General features: G+C 41.4%; 1 protein-coding gene across 14 annotated transcripts in view; it reads left to right on the top strand.

The window, feature by feature from the left end:
• PRDM5 (PR/SET domain 5) overlaps nt 1–18,101 on the top strand; it is a 255,315-nt gene that overhangs the window by 176,591 nt on the left and 60,623 nt on the right. The window lies entirely within an intron of this gene.

Below are 18,101 nucleotides of genomic sequence, written 5' to 3'. Positions count from 1 at the left end.
CCACACTTACTTTAAAGATATTTAACTTCACCTGAGAAAGCAAAGGTGGTAGATCTGAAACTTTATGTTTGTGGTGAATATTTAAGGATATCTTTTTTTTTTTTAAAGACATAACAATGAAAGACACAAAAATCCAAATCCCCAGAGCCTTCCCATTCTTTAAATTGTGAACTAGTTCTTAGGAGTAACAGGAGTTACGACTGTCAAACAGCCAAGTAAGTGAATGTAGCCGAGTATTTGCCAGAAATGCAGATGCCAGCCCTTCCCAAACAGAGGTGCACCTGTCAGCCTGTGACCGTTAATTAATGTATGTGAGCAAGTATATTTGCAAGAAAGACGTTGAAGACAATTTGAATTATCCTGGGAGGTGGCAGACAAGGAAGCTCCTGTCTCTGCAAGGTGTGCCCGGTGCTGTCCTTCATTCTTTTTCCAAGGGTGCCCTTTGTGCCTCTGCTGTCAGCACCTCTCCCTGGATCATTGTCATTCTGTGATATACAGCTTTTTCAGACCCCAGCCTCTGCATCACATGCTAGAAAAAAATGGGAGCAGCTCACCCTCTGTCTAGCTGCCTTTCTTAGCTCACTGTTCAGTTTAGGACACCAGCTTTACATGGACTTCCCACTTGAACATTTGATGTTGTTTTTAAATAGCTCTTCTTGATTGTGCTCTATCCATCTTTTTCACTGCATTACCTTTCACACAGTTCTTTTCAGTTCGGCCTTTTAAAAGTCTTATGGTCTGTATGTAACTGCCAAATTTTTTCAGATTTTGAGAGATGTGCCTAATCCCCTTAAGAGCAGTTCCAATTTAGGCTTCGCCTGAATTCATTTTTTACCTTAGCTGTAAAATAAGAACTTTAGAGGAAACAAATAATGATATCCTTGCCAGTGTAATAATATTCCAGCTTTCCACTTTAGTTCTGTAGGCTATAAAAGATAACCTCTGAGGTCCTGTTAAGAAAACACTTCTCTTGTGTTCATGGTGGAGAAGGTAAGCAGCTTCTGTGCTCACTAGAGTAAATCCACATTGGGTTTCTCATTCTGATTTAAAATATAGTACTCATATTATGTGGATATTTGGAACTGGAGTAACTGCTAAGTACTTCATAGACAGTGAAGGGTTAGATAAATATTACTCCTCTTAATATGGCTTATGTACATATTCAACTATTTATTACAGAGTGAGCACTATTAAAGAGGTTTAATGTTGTTTAGGAGGTTATTCTGTGTACGTGTAGTTGTTACAATAGTGCTAATAATGTGTTTTAGACCAGAGCAAAAGAGTGCTAATTCCTTTTATCAAAACCAATGATGTAAACCAAAACCTGGGCCTTATGAGTGCATGTTAAACTGTTTTACAGAGTTATACCTCAGAAAAGGATGTTTGGATTCAGGGGAAAAATACCTTTTGGGTGTTCTCAAGAATGGGCAATATTTCCAATTTAAATAATATGGTTTTTACTTTGTTTATTCATGAGAATAATACTAATAGTTAAATACAAAGGCCAGTAATCACATGTCAGGTACTGTATTTTAGATGTTCAGGTTTATTGATTCACGTAAGCCTCACAACAGTTCGTGAATGCATTCAACCTCAATGAGGTAGGTATTATTGTGATCTGTTCTTTTTTAAATATGTTTATTTTTAATTGAATGATAATTGCATTACAGTGTTGCATTGATTTCTACCAAACATGAATCATCCATAGGTTTACCCATGTCCCCTCTCACTTGAACCTCCCTCCCACCTGCCTCCCTACCCTAACCTTCTAGGTTGTTACTGAGCCCGGTTTGAGTTCCTGAGGCATACAGCAAATTTGCATTGTCTTTCTGCTTTCAGTTCAGTTCAGTTCAGTCGCTCAGTCGTGTCCAACTCTTTGTGACCCCATGAATTGCAGCACGCCAGGCCTCCCTGTCCATCACCAACTCCTGAAGTTCACCCAGACTCACATTCATGGAGTCAGTGATGCCTTCCAGCCATCTCATCCTCTGTCGTCCCCTTCTCCTCCTGCCCCCAATCCCTCCCAGCATCAGAGTCTTTTCCAATGAGTCAGCTCTTCGCATGAGGTGGCCAAAGTACTGGAGTTTCAGCTTCAGCATCATTCCTTCCAAAGAAATCCCAGGGCTGATCTCCTTTAGAATGGACTGGTTGGATCTCCTTGCAGTCCAAGGGACTCTCAAGAGTCTTCTCCAACACCACAGTTCTAGTAAAGTATGTTTCCATGTTACTCTCTCTACCTCCCACCCTCTCCTTCTTCCCTGCCCACCTGTGTCCATGGGTCTGTTCTCAGTGTCTGTGTCTCCACTGCTGCTCTGCAAATAGGTTCATTAGTACCATTTCTCAGGATCCCATGTCTATATGCATTACTATACGATAATTGGTTTTCTCTTTCTGACTTACTTCCTTTTGTTTAATAGGCTCTAGGTTCATCCACCCCATTAGGACAGACACAAATGCCTTCCTTTTTATGGCAGGGTGATATTCCATTGTGTATATGTACCACAGCTTCCTTATCTATTTGTCTGCCAATGGACATCTAGGTTGCTTCCATGTCCTAGCTATTGTAAATAGAGTTGCAGTGAACATTGGGTTATATGTGTCTTTTTCAATTTTGGTTTCCTCAGGGTATATGCCTAGTAGTGGGATGCCTAGTAGTATATGCCTCGCTGGGTCATATGGTGGTTTTATTCCTAATTTTTTAAGGAATTGCCATTTTTTAAGAGTTGCTAACTGCTCTCCTTAGTGGCTCTATCAATTTACATTCCCACCACAGTGTAGGAGGGTTCCCTTTGCTCTACACCATCTCCAGCATTTATTGTTTGTAGACTTCATGATGATGGCCATTCTGACCATTGTGAGGTGATAGCTCATTGTAAATTTGATTGGCACTTCTCTTAATATTGAGTGATGTTGAGCATCTTTTCATGTGTTTGTTTTGCCCGTTTTTTGATTGGTTGTTTATTTTTCTGGTATTGAGTTGTATGAGCTGATTGTATATTTTGGAAATTAATCCTTTGTCAGTTGTTTCATGTGCTATTATTGCTCCCATTCTGAGGGTTGTGTTTATTCCTTGTTTATAGTTTGCTTTGCTGTGCAAATCTTTTAAATTTAATTAGGTCCCATTTGTTTACTTTTGTGTTTATTTCCATTACTCAAGGAGGTGAATCATAGAGGATCTTGCTGTGATTTATGTCATCGAGTGTTCTGCCTGTGTTTTCCTCTAGGAGTTTTATAGTTTATGGCCTTACATTTAGGTCTTTAATGTGTTTTGAGTTTATCTTTGTGTGTGGCATTAGGAAGTGTTCTAATTTCATTCTTTAACATGTAGCTGTCCAGTTTTCCCAGCACTGTCTACTAAAGAGGCTGTCTTTGCCCCATTGTATATTCTTGGCTCCTTTGTCAAGAATAAGGTATCCATAGGTGCTTGGGTTTATCTCTGGGCTTTCGATCTTGTTCCATTGGTTTCTGTTTTTGTCCCAGTACCATACTGTCTTGATGACTACAGCTTTGTAGTATAGTGTAAAGACAGGAAGGTTGATTCATCCAGCTTCATTCTTCTTTCTCAAAATTGCTTTGGCTATCCGGGATCTTTTGCGTTTCCATATGAATTGTGAAATATATTGTTCTAGTTCTGTGAAAAATGCCATGGGTAATTTGATAGGGATTGCATTGAACCTGTAGATTACATTTGGCAGGATAGTCATTTTCACAGTATTAATTCTTCAACCCAGGAACCTGAAATCTCTCTCCGTCTATTTATGTTGTCTTTATTTCATCAGTGTCTTATAGTTTTCTGTTTACAGCACTTTTGTCTCCTTAGGGAGGTTTATTCCTAGGTATTTTATTCTTTTTGTTGCAATGGTAAATGGTATTGATTCCTTAATTTCTCTTTCTCATATTTTATTGTTAGTGTATAGGAATGCAAGTGATTTCTGTGTATTGGTTTTGTATCCTGCCACTTTGCTAAATTCACTGATTAGCTCTCGTAATTTTCTGATGGTATCTTTAGGGTTTTCTATATATACTATCATATCAGCTGCATACGGTAAGAGCTTTACTTCTTCTTTTCTAATCTGGATTCCTTTTGTTTGTTTTCCTTCTCTAATTGCCATAGCTGCTGCTGCTGCTGCTAAGTTGCATCAGTCGTGTCTGACTCTGTGCGACCCCATAGACAGAAGCCCACCAGGCTCGGTCCCTGGGATTCTCTAGGCAAGAATACTGGAGTGGGTTGCCATTTCTTTCTCCAATTGCCATAGCTAGGACTTCCAAAACTATGACATATAATAGTATAAGAGTTGGCACCCTTGTCTTGTTCATGATCTTAGAGGGAATGCTTTCAGTTTTTCACCATTGAGAATAATGTTTGCTATGGGGTTATCATAGATGGTCTTTATTATATTGAGCTAAGTTCCTTCTATACCCATTTTTCAACAGTTTTTTTTTTTATCATGTATGAGTATTGAATTTTGTCAAAACTTTTTCTGCATCTGTTGAGATTATCATATGGTTTTTATCTTTCAGTTTGTTAATATGGTGTATCACATTGATTTGCATATATTTAAGAATCCTTGCATCACTGAGATAAACCCAACTTAATCATGGTGTGTGATCTTTTTAATGTGTTGTTGAATTCTGTTTGCTAGAATTTTGTTGAGAATTTTTGCCTATATGTACGTCAGTGATATTGGCCTATCATTTTCTTGTTTTCTGTTGTCTTTGTCTGGTTTTGGAATCAGGGTGATGGTGGCCTCATCAAATGAGTTTAGAAGTGTTCCTTCTTCTGCAATTTTGGAAGAGCTTTAGAAGGATAGGGATTAGTTCTTCTCTAAATGTTTGATAGACTTCACCTGTGAAGCCGTCTGACCCTGGACTGCTTTTTTTGGGGAAATTTTTTTTATCACATTTCAATTTCTGTGCTTGTTACTGGATTGTTAATAATTTCTATTTTTTCCTGGTTCAGTCTGGGAAGATAGAACTTTTCTAAGAATCTGTCCTTTTTTTCTAAGTTGTACATTTTATTGACATATAGTTGTTTGTAATAGTCTCTTATGCTCCTTGGTATTTCTGTGTTGTCTGTTGTAACCTCTCCTTTTTCATTTTTAGTTTTGTTGATTTCATTCTTCTCTTTTTTTTTCCTGATGAGTCTGGCTAATGGTTTGTCATTTTTTTTTAATCTTCTCAAAGAACCAGCTGTTTGTTTTCTTAACCTTTATGTGTTTCCTTCATTTATTTTTCATTTATTTCTTCTCTGATCTTTATGATTTCTTTCCTTCTAGTAACTGGGTTTTTTGTTGTTTTTGTTGTTCTTTTTCCAGTTGTTTTATATGTCAAGTTAGGTTGTCTGACGTTTTTCTTGTTTCTTGAGGTAGGATTGTATTGCTATAAACTTCCCTCTTAGAACTGCTTTTGCTGCATCCAATAGTTTGAGTTGTTGTGTTTTCATTGTCATTTGTTCTAGGAATTTGTTGATTTCTCCTGATTTCTTCAGTAACCTGTTCATTATTTAGAAACATACTGCTTAATCTCCATGTGTTTGTGTTTTTTGTAGTTTTTTCCGCTGTGATTGATATCTAGTCTCATAGTGTTGTGGTCAGAAAAGATGATTGATATGATTTCATTTTTTTTTTAATTTACTGAGGTTTGATTTGTGACACAAGATATGGTCTGTCCTGGAGAATGTTCCATGTATACTTGAGAAGAAAGTGTGTGTGTTCTTCTGCATTTGGGTGAAAAGTCCATAAGACATCAATTAGGTCCATTTGGTCTAGTGTTTCATTTCAGGTTTGTGTTTCTTTATTAATTTTCTGTTTTGATGATCTGTCCATTGGTGTGAGTGGTGTGTTAAAGTCCCCTGCTATTATTTTATTGCTGTCAATTTCCCCCTTTATGTCTATTAGTGTTTGCCTTATGTATTGAGGTGCTCCTGTGTTGGGTGCACAGATATTTACAATTGTTATCTCTTCTTGGATCGTTCCCTTGATCATTATGTAGTGCCCTTCTTTATCTCTTAATAATATTCTTTATTTTAAAGTCTATATTGTCTAAAGTGAGAATTGCCACTCCAGCTTTCTTTTGATTTCCATTTGCATAGAATATCTTACTCCATCCTTTTGCTCTCAGTCTATATGTGTCTCTGGGTCTGAAGTGGATCTCTTGTAGACAGCATATGTATGGGTCTTGTTTTTGTATACATTCAGCCAATCTGTGTCTTTTGGAGTGTTTAATCCATTTACATTTAAAGTAATTATGTATGTTCCTATTGGCATTTTCTTAATTGCTTTGGCGTTGTCTTTGAGGGTCTTTCCTTTCTCTTGTGTTTATTGCCTATATAAGTCCCTTTAATATTTGTAGTAAAGCTGGTTTGGTGGTCCTAAATTCTCTTAATTTTTGCTTGTCTGTAAAGCTTGTGATTTCTCCATCAATTCTGAATGAGATCCTTGCTGGGTAGAGTAATCTTGGTCGTAGACTTTTCCCTTTCTGTACTTTAAATATATCCTGACATTCCCTTCTGGCCTGCAGAGTTTCTGCTGAAAGAGCAACTGTTAATCATATGGGTTTTCCCTTGTATGTTACTTGTTGCATTTCCCTTGCTGTTTTTAATATATTCTCTTTTTGTGTTTAATCTCTGTTATCTTGATGAGTATGTGTTCTGACATGTTTCTCCTTGGGTTTATCCTGTAGGGGACTCTCTGCACTTCTTGTCTTGGACTTGACTGTATTTCCTTTCTCATGCTGGGGAAGTTTTCACTATAATCTCTCCAGAAATTTTCTCAGTGCCTTTCTGTTTCTCTTCTTCCTCTGGGACCCCTATAATTCGAATGTTGGTGTGATTAAAGTTGTCCAAGAGGTCTCTGAGGCTGTCGTTGATTCTTTTCATTCTTCTTTTATTCTGCTCTTCAAGGATTATTTCCATCATCCTGTCTTCCAGCTTACTTATCTATTCTTCGGCTTCTGTTAATCTACTATTGATTCCTTCCAGAGTATTTTTAATTTCAGTAACTGAGTTATTCATCTGTTTGTTTATTCTTTATTTCTTCTGTGTCCTTGGTAATTGTGTTAATTGTGTTGATTGCTTCTTGCATTTTCTCCATTCTATATTTTAACATCTTTACTATCATTACTCTGAATTCTTTTTCAGATAGTTTGCCTATTTCCTCTTTGTTTGGTTGCTCTTGAGTGTTTTGAGTTTGTTCAATCATTTGCACAATAATTCTCTGCCTTTTCATTTTCTAAAACATGTATTGTGTCTAAGATCTTTTCTCAGGCTTTGAAGTTGGATCCTTTCTTCCTTTTGGTTTCTGCTCTTGGTGGGTAGGGTTGGTCCAGTGGTTTGTGTAGGTTTTTGTTGGGTGTGACTTGTGCTGTGTTGGGAGGAGGTAAGCTTCCCCCCACTCTGGTGGGCACAAATATGAGGTGGTAATCCCTTGTGCCTAGGGTAGGGGTCTTCTGCCTCAGTTATCCTATCTTCTGCCTCCGTTATTCTACTGTTGGCCCCCTCCAGAGTGTTTTTGATCTTATTTATTGCAGTATTCATTATATATTGACTCTTTTTTATTTCTTCTAGGTCCTTGTTAAACCTTCCTTGCATCTTCTCGATCCTTGTCTCCAGGCTATTTATCTGTAACTCCAATTTGTTTTGAAGATTTTGGATCATTTTCACTATCATTTTTCATAATTCTTTATCAGGTAGATTCCCTATCTCTTCCTCTTTTCTTTGGTTTGGTGGGCATTTATCCTGTTCCTTTACCTGTTGGGTATTTCTCTGCCTCTTCATCTTGTTTATATTGCTGTGTTTGCGGTGGCCTTTCCGTATTCTGGCAGTTTGTGGAGTTCTCTTTATTGTGGAGTTTCCTCGCTGTGGGTTTGGACAGGTGGCTTGTCAAGGTTTCCTGGTTAGGGAAGCTTGTGTTGGTGTTCTGGTGGGTAGAGCTGGATTTCTTCTCTCTGGAGTGCAGTGAAGTGTCCAGTAATGAGTTATGAGATGTCAGTGGATTCCGAGTGACTTTCGGCAGCCTGTATATTGAAGCTCAGGGCTATGTTCCTGTGTTTCTGGAGAATTTGTGTGGTATGTCTTGCTCTGGAACTTGTTGGCCCTTGGGTGGTGCTTGGTTTCAGTGTAGGTATGGAGTCGTTTGATGAGCTCCTGTTGATTAATGTTCCCTGGAGTCAGGAGTTCTCTGGTGTTCTTCAGGATTTGGACTTAAGCCTCCTGCTTCTGGTTTTCAGTCTTAGTCTTACAGTAGCCTCAAGACTTCTCCATCGATACAGCACCAATGATAAAAAAATCTAGGTTAAAGATGATAAGTTTCTCCACAGTGAGGGACACCTGGAGAGGTTCACAGAGTTACATGGAGAAGAGAAGAGGGAGGAAGGAGACAGAGGTGACCAGGAGGATAAAGGGGGGAATTAAAAGGGGAGAGAGCAAGCTAGCCAGTAATCACTTCCTTATGTGTGCTCCACAGTCTGGACCGCTCAGAGATGTTCACAGAGTTATACAGAGAAGAGAAGAGGGAGGAAGGAGACAGAGGTGGCCAGGAGGATAAAGGGGGGATGAAAAGGAGACAGACAGATCCAGCCCGTAATCAGTTCCTTGTGTTCTCCACAGACCGGAACACACAAAGAGATTCATAGAGTTGGGTAGAGAAGGAAAGGGGGAGGGGAGAGATAGAGGTGACCTGGTGGAGAAAAAGGAGAGTCCAAAGGGGAATAGAGCAGTCATGCCAGTAATCTTGCTCCCAAGTAAAAATGGGTATTGAAGATTGGGTTCTTAAAGGTACAGAATTGATAACAAATACCAGAAAGCAAAGATTAAAAATCTAGAGTACAGGCTGGATTCTCAAGAATACAATATTAAAGAAAAAAAGACAAAGTCACAAAAATTATGAAATATATATATATATATATATATGAAGTTTGATTAAAAAATAGGGTTTTTTTTTTTTTTGCAAAGTAATAGTAGGTTATAAAAATGAAAATTAAAGGAGTAATAGAGGACTTAAAAATTAAAAAAAAATTTAAAGAATGATAATAGTAAAAGTATGTCTAGGACTTTCTCTGGTGTTGTGGACAGTGTCGGGTCAGTTCATTTTCAGATAGTTCCTTGATCCAGCTTATACCTCTCAAGAAGGCCGCTTCCTATGTAGTCGATGCTAACTACAGGGTTTTAATCTGTTGAACCTGTCACTTCCAAGGCGGTTCCCTCTGTTTATTTTAGCTTCTTCTGTTTCCTGGTCTCTTCAGTGTCTAATTTCCACCCTGACACAAGGGGGTGGTGGTAGATACTTTTTAGGCTCACTTGTTCAGTGGTGCTGTGGGGAAGGAGGAACACTGCAAACAAATATCACTGGCATGTGTGGGGAGTGCTCCCAGTGTCTCGGCCACACTGGACCTGCCCCGACTCACAGCGCATGTGCCCTCTGTCCACACTGTTCAGGCTCTAGGTGGCTCCACCAGGAACTTTCCGAAGCCAGCCCTGGACTGCATGCACCTCCCAGGTCTAAACCGCTCAGGTTCAGGCACTCGGGTACTCCTTCCTCAAAGGTGCAGATTCGGTTGGGCCTGCATTTTGTGCCCTTCCCAGGTCCAAGCAGCTCAGGTGACCAAGTGTTTGGCGAGCGCAGTCGCTGCGACGTATCAACTCCCCCGTCCCTGCCGATCGGTTTTCTGAGCATACAACCGGCGCACCTTCTCAGGTGGATGTCGACCGTCCAGAATCCCAAGAAGTCTTGATTAGCAATGAAGCCTGCTTGCAGTTTTGTAGATAATGCCTCTCTGGGGCCACGATTGACCCCTTCCAGCTCTGGCTGCCCTCGCCTACCTGTCTCCGGCAGGGGATGGGCCGGTCCACAGCCGGCTAGCTCTAGTCAGTCCTTTGTTCTGTGAACGGGACTGGCAGTGTCTTAGGTTAGGGCTTTTCCTGGGGTAACTATCCCACAGTCTGGTTTGCTATCTCAAGTTAGTTCCCTTAGATTCCCCTCAGGGCATTCAGGCCATGTCCTTACCCTAGGCAATGCAGCTCACGCCTCCCTGCCCAGCCCCTGCTTGCTAGTGGCAGATGCAGGCGTCTGCACTGCTTCTCCGCTGGGAGTTACCATTGGACATGTAATCTCTGGGTTTTAATTATTTATTTATTTTTCCTCCCGGTTATGTTGCCCTCTGAGGTTCCAAGGCTTGCCACAGATACTCCGGTGAGAGTGTTTCCTGGTGTTTGGAAACTTCTCTCTCTTTTAAGACTCTCTTCCCAGGACAAATCTCATCCCTGCCTCTTTTGTCTCTCTTTGTATCTTTTATATTTTTTCCTACCTCCTTTTGAAGACAGTGGGCTGCTTTTCTGGGCACCTGATGTCCTCTGCCAACGTTCAGAAGTTGTTTTGTGGAATTTAATCAGCATTCAAATATTCTTTTGATGAATTTGTGGGAGAGACAGTGGTCTCCCCGTCGTGTTCCTCCGCCATTTTAGGACCGCCCCCCCAACTCTCATATCCCTGTATCATACTGGAAAAAAAAATAGCTTTGACTATTTGGACCTTTGTCTGCAAAGTGATATCTCTGCTTTTTAATATGCTGTCTAGGCTGGTCATAGCTTTTCTTCCAAGAAGCAAGTGTCTTTTAATTTCATGACTGCAGTCACCATCCATAGTGATTTTGGAGATCAAGAATATAAACACTGTCACTGCTTCCAGTTTTTACCTGTCTATTTGCCATGAAGTGATGGGTCCGGATGCCATGATCTTAGTTTTTGAATGTTGAGTTTTAAAACACCTTTTTCACTCTCCTCTTTCAGACTTCATCAGGCGGCTCTTCACTTCTTCACTTTCTGCCATAAGGGTGGTGTCATCTGCATATCTGAGGTTATTGATATTTCTACTGGCAGTTTTGAATCCAACTTGTACTTCAGCCCTGCATTTCTCATGATGTACTCTGCATATGAGTTAAATAAGCAGGGTGACAATATACAGCCTTGACATACTCCTTTCCCAGTTTGGAACCAGTCTGTTGTTCCATGTCCAGTTCTAACTGTTGCTTCTTGACCTGCATACAGGTTTCTCAAGAGGCAGGTCAGGTGGTCTGGTATTCCCATCTCTTGAAGAATATTCCACAGTTTGTTGTGATCCACACAGTCAGAGGCTTTAGTGTAGTCAATGAAGCAGAGGTAGGTGTTTTTCTGGAATTCTTTTGCTTTTTCTGTGATCTTGTGAATGTTGGCAATTTGATCTCTGGTTCCTCTGCCTTTTCTAAATCCAGGTGTACATGAAGTTCTTGGTTCACGTACCTTTGAAGCCTGGCTTGAAGGTTTTTGAGTATTACCTTGCTAACATGTGAAATGAGCACAATTGTGTAATAGTTTGGCATTCTTTGGCATTGCTTTGAGCATTTCTTTGGGATTGGAGTGACAACTAACCGTTTCCAGTTCTGTGGCCACTGCTGAGTTTTCCAAATTTGCTGGCATATTGAGTGCAGCACCTCAACAGCATAGTTTTTTTTTAGGATTAAAAATAGCATCACCTCCACTATTTTTGTTCATTGTGATGCTTCGTAAGGCCCACTTGACTTCACATTCCAGGATGTCAGGCTCTAGGTGAGTGACCACACCGTTGTGGTTATCTGGGTCATTAAGAGCTTTTTTGTACAGTTCTTTTTTGTATTCTTGCCACCTCTTCCTTTTTTTATTTTATTTTTTTAAATTAATTTATTTATTTTAATTGGAGGCTAATTACTTTACAATATTGTAGTGGTTTTGGCCGTACTTTGACATGAATCAGCAATGGTTGTATATGTGTCCCCCCATCCTGAAACCCCCCTGCCTGCCTCCCCATCCCACCCCTCAGGGTTGTCCTAGTGTACCAGCTTTGAGTACTCTGTTCAGTGCATTGAACTTGGACTGGTCATCTATTTCACGTATGGTAGTATACATGTTTCAATGCTGTTCTCTCAAATCATCCCACCCTCAGCTTCTCCCACAGGGTCCAAAAGTCTGTTCTTTATATCTGTGTCTCATTTGCTGTCTTGCATATAGGGTCATTGTTACGATCTTTCTAAATTCCAGATATATGTATTAATATATTGATTGGTGTTTTTCTTTCTGACTTACTTCACTCTGTATAATAGGCTCTGGTTTCATCCACCTTATTAAAACTGATTCAAATGCTTTCTTTTCAATAGCTGAGTAATATTCCATTGTGTATATGTACCACAGCTTTCTTATCCATTCATGTGCCAGTGGACATCTAGGCTGCTTCCATGTCCTGATTATTGTAAACAGTGCTGTGATGAACATTGGGGTACACGTGTCTCTTTCAGTTCTGGTTTCCTCGGTGTGTATGCCCAGCAGTGGGATTGCTGGGTCATATGGCAGTTCTATTTCCAGTTTTTTAAGGAATCTCCACACTGTTCTCCATAGTGGTTGTACTAGTCTACATTCCCACCAACAGTGTAAGAGGGTTCCCTTTTCTTCACACCCTCTCCAGCGTTTATTGTTTATTGCTTGTAGACTTTTTGATAGCAGCCATGCTGACCAGCATGAGATGTTACCTCATTGTGGTTTTGATTTGCATTTTTTTGATAACGAGTGATGTTGAGCATCTTTTCATGTGTTTGTTAGCCATCTATATGTCTTCTTTGGAGAAATGTCTGTTTAGTTTTTTGGCTCATTTTTTAATTAGGTTATTTATTTTTCTGGTATTGAGCTGCATGAGCTGCTTGTATATTTTTGAGGTTAATTCTCTGTCAGTTGCTTTGTTTGCTATTATTTTCTCCCATTCTAAAGCTGTCTTTTCACTGTGCATATAGTTTCCTTTGTTGTGCAAAAGCTTTAAAGTTTAATTAGGTCCCATTTGTTTGTTTTTGCTTTCATTTCCATTACTCTGGGAGGTGGGTCATAGAGGATCCTGCTGTGATTTATGTCAGAGAGTGTTTTGCCTATGTTTTCTTCTAGGAGTTCAATAGTTTCTGGTCTTACATTTAGATCTTCAATCCATTGAGTTTATTTTTGTGTATGGTGTTAGAAAGTGTTCTAGTTTCATGCTTTTACAGGTAGTTGACCAGTTTTCCCAGCACCATTTGTTAAAGAGATTGTCTTTTCTCCATTGTATATTCTTGCCTCCTTTGTCAAAGATTAGGTGTCCATAGGTGCATGGATTTATCTCTGGGATTTCTGTTTTGTTCCATTGATCTATATTTCTCTCTGTGCCAGTACCATGCTGTCTTGATGACTGTGGCTTTGTAGTAGAGCTTGAAGTCAGGCAGGTTGATTCCTCCAGTTCCATTCTTCTTTCTCATGTTTGCTTTGGCTATTTTTTTTTTTTTTTTTTGTATTTCCATACAAAATTTTTTGTACAGTTTTTTGTATTTCCATACAAATTGTGAAATTATTTGTTCTAGCTCTGTGAAAAATGCCGTTGGTAGCTTGGTAGGGATTGCATTGACTCTATATTTTCACTGTATTGATTCTTCTGATTCATGAACCTGGTATATTTCTCCATCTGTTTGTGCCATCATTGATTTCTTTCACCAGTGTGTAATAGCTTTCTATATATAGGTCTTTGTTTCTTTAGGTAGATTTATTCCTAAGTGTTTTATTCTTTTCATTGCAGTGGTAAATGGAATTGTTTCCTTAATTTCTCTTTCTGTTTTCTCATTGTTAGTGTATAGGAATGCAAGGGATTTCTGTGTTTTAATTTTATATCCTTCTTGCCACCTCTTCTTAATTTCTTCAGCTTCTATTAGGTCCTTGCCATTTCTGTCTTTCATTGTGCCCATCTTAGCATGAAATGTCCCCTTGGTATCTGTAATTTCTGCCTGGCAGTAGGTACACCTCTTCTGCCAGGCCGTTGATATGAGAGGTTGAGCTAATGCAGTCAGTAGTTAAGCTATCTTTGGGTTGTGTTGTTGCTGTAGTTACCATAGACTTCCATCTCCTTCTGGGTGGTGTGCTGTTTCTGTGGTCTTCGTGGGGGATCTGCATGGCCAGGGGATACCCGTGCTGATCCTCTTTGTCATCAGTCATGAGGTTTCAGCAGTCCCTGCATTGTCTCTGCCACAGAAGCTGTCTCTCTGCCTTTACCCCTTCCAGCAGGCGGCAGCTGGAAGGCTCCTCAGCTCGAGACCTGAGGTGGTGGCCGGCTCCTGGTTCTCCTGCCCCAGCATTTGTGTGGGGAAGGCCCGGCACACCAGAGCTTCTGGTGGGGTGTTCAGCTTTCCTTCCTATCCATGGTAGGCACCTTCTGGAGCTGCAGTGTTTCAGCCACTGGCCATATGTGGCTCTTTAAAATTTAACTATAAGTAATTGAAATGAAATAAAATTTAAGATTTCACATTTGCATTTACAGTAGCCACTTTACTGGTCCTTAGTGGAACACGTGTCCTGTGGCTGCTTTGCAGGCAGCGTAGATACAGGACGATCCTGTCGTCACAGAAAGGTCTGCTCTGCAGCCCAGGTCTGGAGCTGGGTGGCTGAACTCAGCCTTGTCTCAGTGGAGGACCCCTGTTCCTGTTCTGGCAGCGCTGTGGATCAGTGCCAGGACCCTCTCCTCTTCGTGCCAGCACTGGGTATGCGCAGTGGGCCAGGTTCTGTCCCTCCCCAGGGGCAGAGGCCTGTGCTTGGACTGGAGCATTTCCTATCTCACCCGTAGCAGCAGGTGACTTTTGTCTCCTGAAAGGAGGTGAGAACTAGGGCTTAGCAAGTGCCTTGCTCCTCACTCAGAGGCAGAAGGCATTTGTTTCCCATGTCAGAAGGGTCTGTGGCCTTGTGATTTGTTCTTATTCCCCAGAAGTGGCTGATGATCGCCTCGTCCCCCTACAGGAGCCAGCACACAGATGGGTTCCTTCCAGCACTCTTGCTTCGCCTTCCAACCCTTGTCAGGCCCAGCACACCTGGGTCACTGAAGGGGCCTTTCCAGACCTCCCTCTCATGGCTCTCAGCAGCACTGGTGGAGCCCATCAGAAAGAGGTCATGAATGGTTTGGACCTGCAGTGTATCTGGGTCCCCAGGAACCTGCAGTGTCTCTGTGGCCCACCATGGACCTTTGCAATTTAGTTAAAATTTGTCTTGTTTCACCTGCCCACTTTTACAGCAGCTGCTCTCCTCTCTGCTCTAACAAAGGTGCAGCAGTTTTTGTCTCCTCTGTGATGTTCACATCCCCTGCTTGTGTGCCAACCTCAGCTCAGCAAGGTGTCTCATGGCATGAGGTTTAAATAGTGATGATGATGGGCCAGGTTTTTCTCTCACTCTCGGCCGTGGGTGAGATGCCTCATGACTTCCCACATCTTGAGAGCAGGAGTTTGTTTTCAGCTCTCTAGGTTTGTTGGGACAGCTTCTTCCCCTTCATGGTGCTAGATTAATTCTCTGCCTGGCGTCTGATAAAAGCAGGAATTCCTACCCTGCGTGCTGAGCACCTTCATTTAGTCATGGAAGCACCACTGTATGCAGGACCTGTGTGCTGTAGTTAGAGTTAGGTTTCTGAGGGAGGCGCCTGTCTGCTAGGTGCCAAGAGAGCAGTCTGCCTGGGGGCACAGGGCGGCCTCTGGGAGCTGCGGTGAAGGCCTGGCCTGGGGAGCTTCTTTCTCTCTGTAGCTTCCTCACCCAGTTTCTCTCCTCTGTTGGCTTGTTTCTTTGTGGGGGTGATGAAGGGAATGCTTCTGGGAAGCAGTAGGTCTCTTTTAGGTGGGAGTGGGCAGCAGGTCTTAGTCTGGACAGTGTGGCTTCAACCAAGACTTGAAACACGGCCTCAGTGATAGCACCAATTTTTGCAGGCCTCTTAGGCCTGGCAATGCACCAGGCATCGTGCCCGTACCCTTCCACCCATCTTGTTGTCTTTTGTCTAAAAAGTCTCCTTGACCATCCTAAACTATGTCTGAGGTATAAATGTCATTTCTTAACTCTTTTTGGGTAATGTCTCAAATCCATTTTAGTGCATGATACTTAGGTAAAGATCATCTGAAAATTATGGACCTTTGGTTTATATTGTTTAAAACACATTGAAATAAAATACAGTCAGTGAGTTAGTGTGCATGTTCATAAATATCCATTTTGTAAACATTAAGTTCAAAAGGATTTTTTTTTTGGTAACCGTTTACTACAGAAACTTCATGTCTTGTTTAATCACTTTTGATTGTTAGCATGGAAAACATCTGGACCAATTAGAAAGTTAGTTCAGATACCCTGTCTTTTGAACACCGGTTAGAACACCCAATTAGCTCACACAGGTTTCAGGGTTCTAAGGTCATATCTGTGTCTCCAGCCTTGTTTGTAGGAACAGCCAGATTAGCTTTTAAAAATATTTAAAAATGGAATTTATTGCCCATGGTTAAAGATAATGACTAGTCTTTTATATCACTTTGCATTTTGTCAATTTTCTTCCGTGAAACTCCTATCCCTGATCCTTGGGCAGTTCAGGTTTCTGGTGGGTTCTTCAAATGTGTGCACGCTGCACTTTGTTCAGACTCCATGCATGAGACCCTGGGCCTCCAGGCTCAGAGTGGAGTGGGTGACTCACAGTTCCTTGGCGTCAGGCACTGCTGGATTTAGCTGGGGCTCCGTGGTGGTACAGCAGTGTAGGAACTGGAAAACTGTGCAGACCAATCTTGCCCAGAGCATCCTGCAATCATATAGGAGCTGTGTAAGCTTGTCATCGAAGGAAAAATTAAAGAGTTACTATAGGTGAAGATGCTGGAAGGAGAAGAGAAGTAGTTGGCAAGGGGAGGAAGAGGGTAGAAGTTCCCTAGCTACAGAGTGTGGAATAGGATTTCTGTAGCCTTGATTAAGAACAGAAAGAGGTCTTCTAAGGATGAGAGTCAGCTTGGAATCCTCATGAACACATTAGGCAGCAGGCCTCCAAAACGTAGGTGTAGAAGCAGATCTGTTGAATCAGGTAGGGGTGGGCAAGTTGATTCCAGAAATGCTGGGGTGGGGGCGGGCATTTGAGCGGAGCTCTGAGGCCTGTGGGGAGGGGGTGCTGGCAGATGTAGGTCCTGGGGCAGTGAGCGTGGTCCTCGCGGGGCCAGGGAAGACGGCCTGTTCCTGAGGCCAGGTCCACGGGTGCATGTTGAGTCTTTCTGCAGTTGAGACAGTCCAGCACTGAGGAGTTGGCCTGAGTCTTAGAAACATGTTTTCTTTTGTGTGGTGCATTTATGTTGAGTAGGGGGTATGACATAATCAGCTCCCTTTGGAAAGGTTGCTCTCAGTCATCCTCGAAAGTGGATTGAAGGAGGCAGGACCAGAGCCAGGGAGGCCCCGAGGCAGGCATGCTGGACGCAGCTGAGCAAGACAGAGCATCCACACCAGGCGGCCGTGGGGTTCGAAAGTAGGAGACATGAACGAGAGACACCTTTGAAACAGTCTTCACCGGGTTTGGGCATGTAATGTAGGTGGTGAGAAGTAGGGAGGAGGCTGAATCTGCAGTGCCTGGAAGGGACACTTTGAGGGTGGGAGGTCCCACAGAAACAGAAGGAATGTAGTCCACTTAGAGATAGGGTGTTGAGGGGAAGAAGGGGTTCTAGGTTCATACTTGTATAGGCTAGTATGTGAGGAACATGCCCAGTATTTCTGTTCTTATATTTAGACGAGAGGAAGAAATTTTTTTTTAATTTAATAATAAGTTGATTATGATTTTAGAGAAAACTTTGGATTTTTTGATTTTTGTTTTTCTAAACATTGTGGTGTAGGGGCAAGAGGATATGGCTCATTGCCATCATTTGGAACCATCTTTAATTTGGTTTTGGAATTAATAAACCTTTTGTTTCTAGAACCCACATATTTCTTGGGGGTATTTTGTATGGCTTGCAAATGAATTGTTCAAGATAAATGGCTTTCAGAGTCCATTGTATTTTATTTGGCTCAGAAAACACACCTACATGAAATTGAACATTCTTATTCTATCACAGTAAGCTCTCTTTTCTCTGTAAAAGGAAAAATCAGACAATGTAAAAAAATAACTTTCTTTTCAGGGGCTGACAGCATCATTTGCTCCCTTTTTCCATTTCTTTTTGTGAAATTCTTTCTGATGGTCATCAGCCCACTCAGCAGAGTGCCCCCCACCCTTCTCATTCTCTGTGTAACTATGCTCTTGAGCTAGTCAGCTCTCTTAAAATCACCAGCAAAGAAA

This window comes from Bos mutus, chromosome 6 (assembly GCF_027580195.1).
Source record: "Bos mutus isolate GX-2022 chromosome 6, NWIPB_WYAK_1.1, whole genome shotgun sequence".
NCBI lineage: Eukaryota > Metazoa > Chordata > Mammalia > Artiodactyla > Bovidae > Bos > Bos mutus.
Note: the sequence above shows the minus strand (reverse complement) of the source record. Positions and strands in the feature narration are given on the sequence as shown.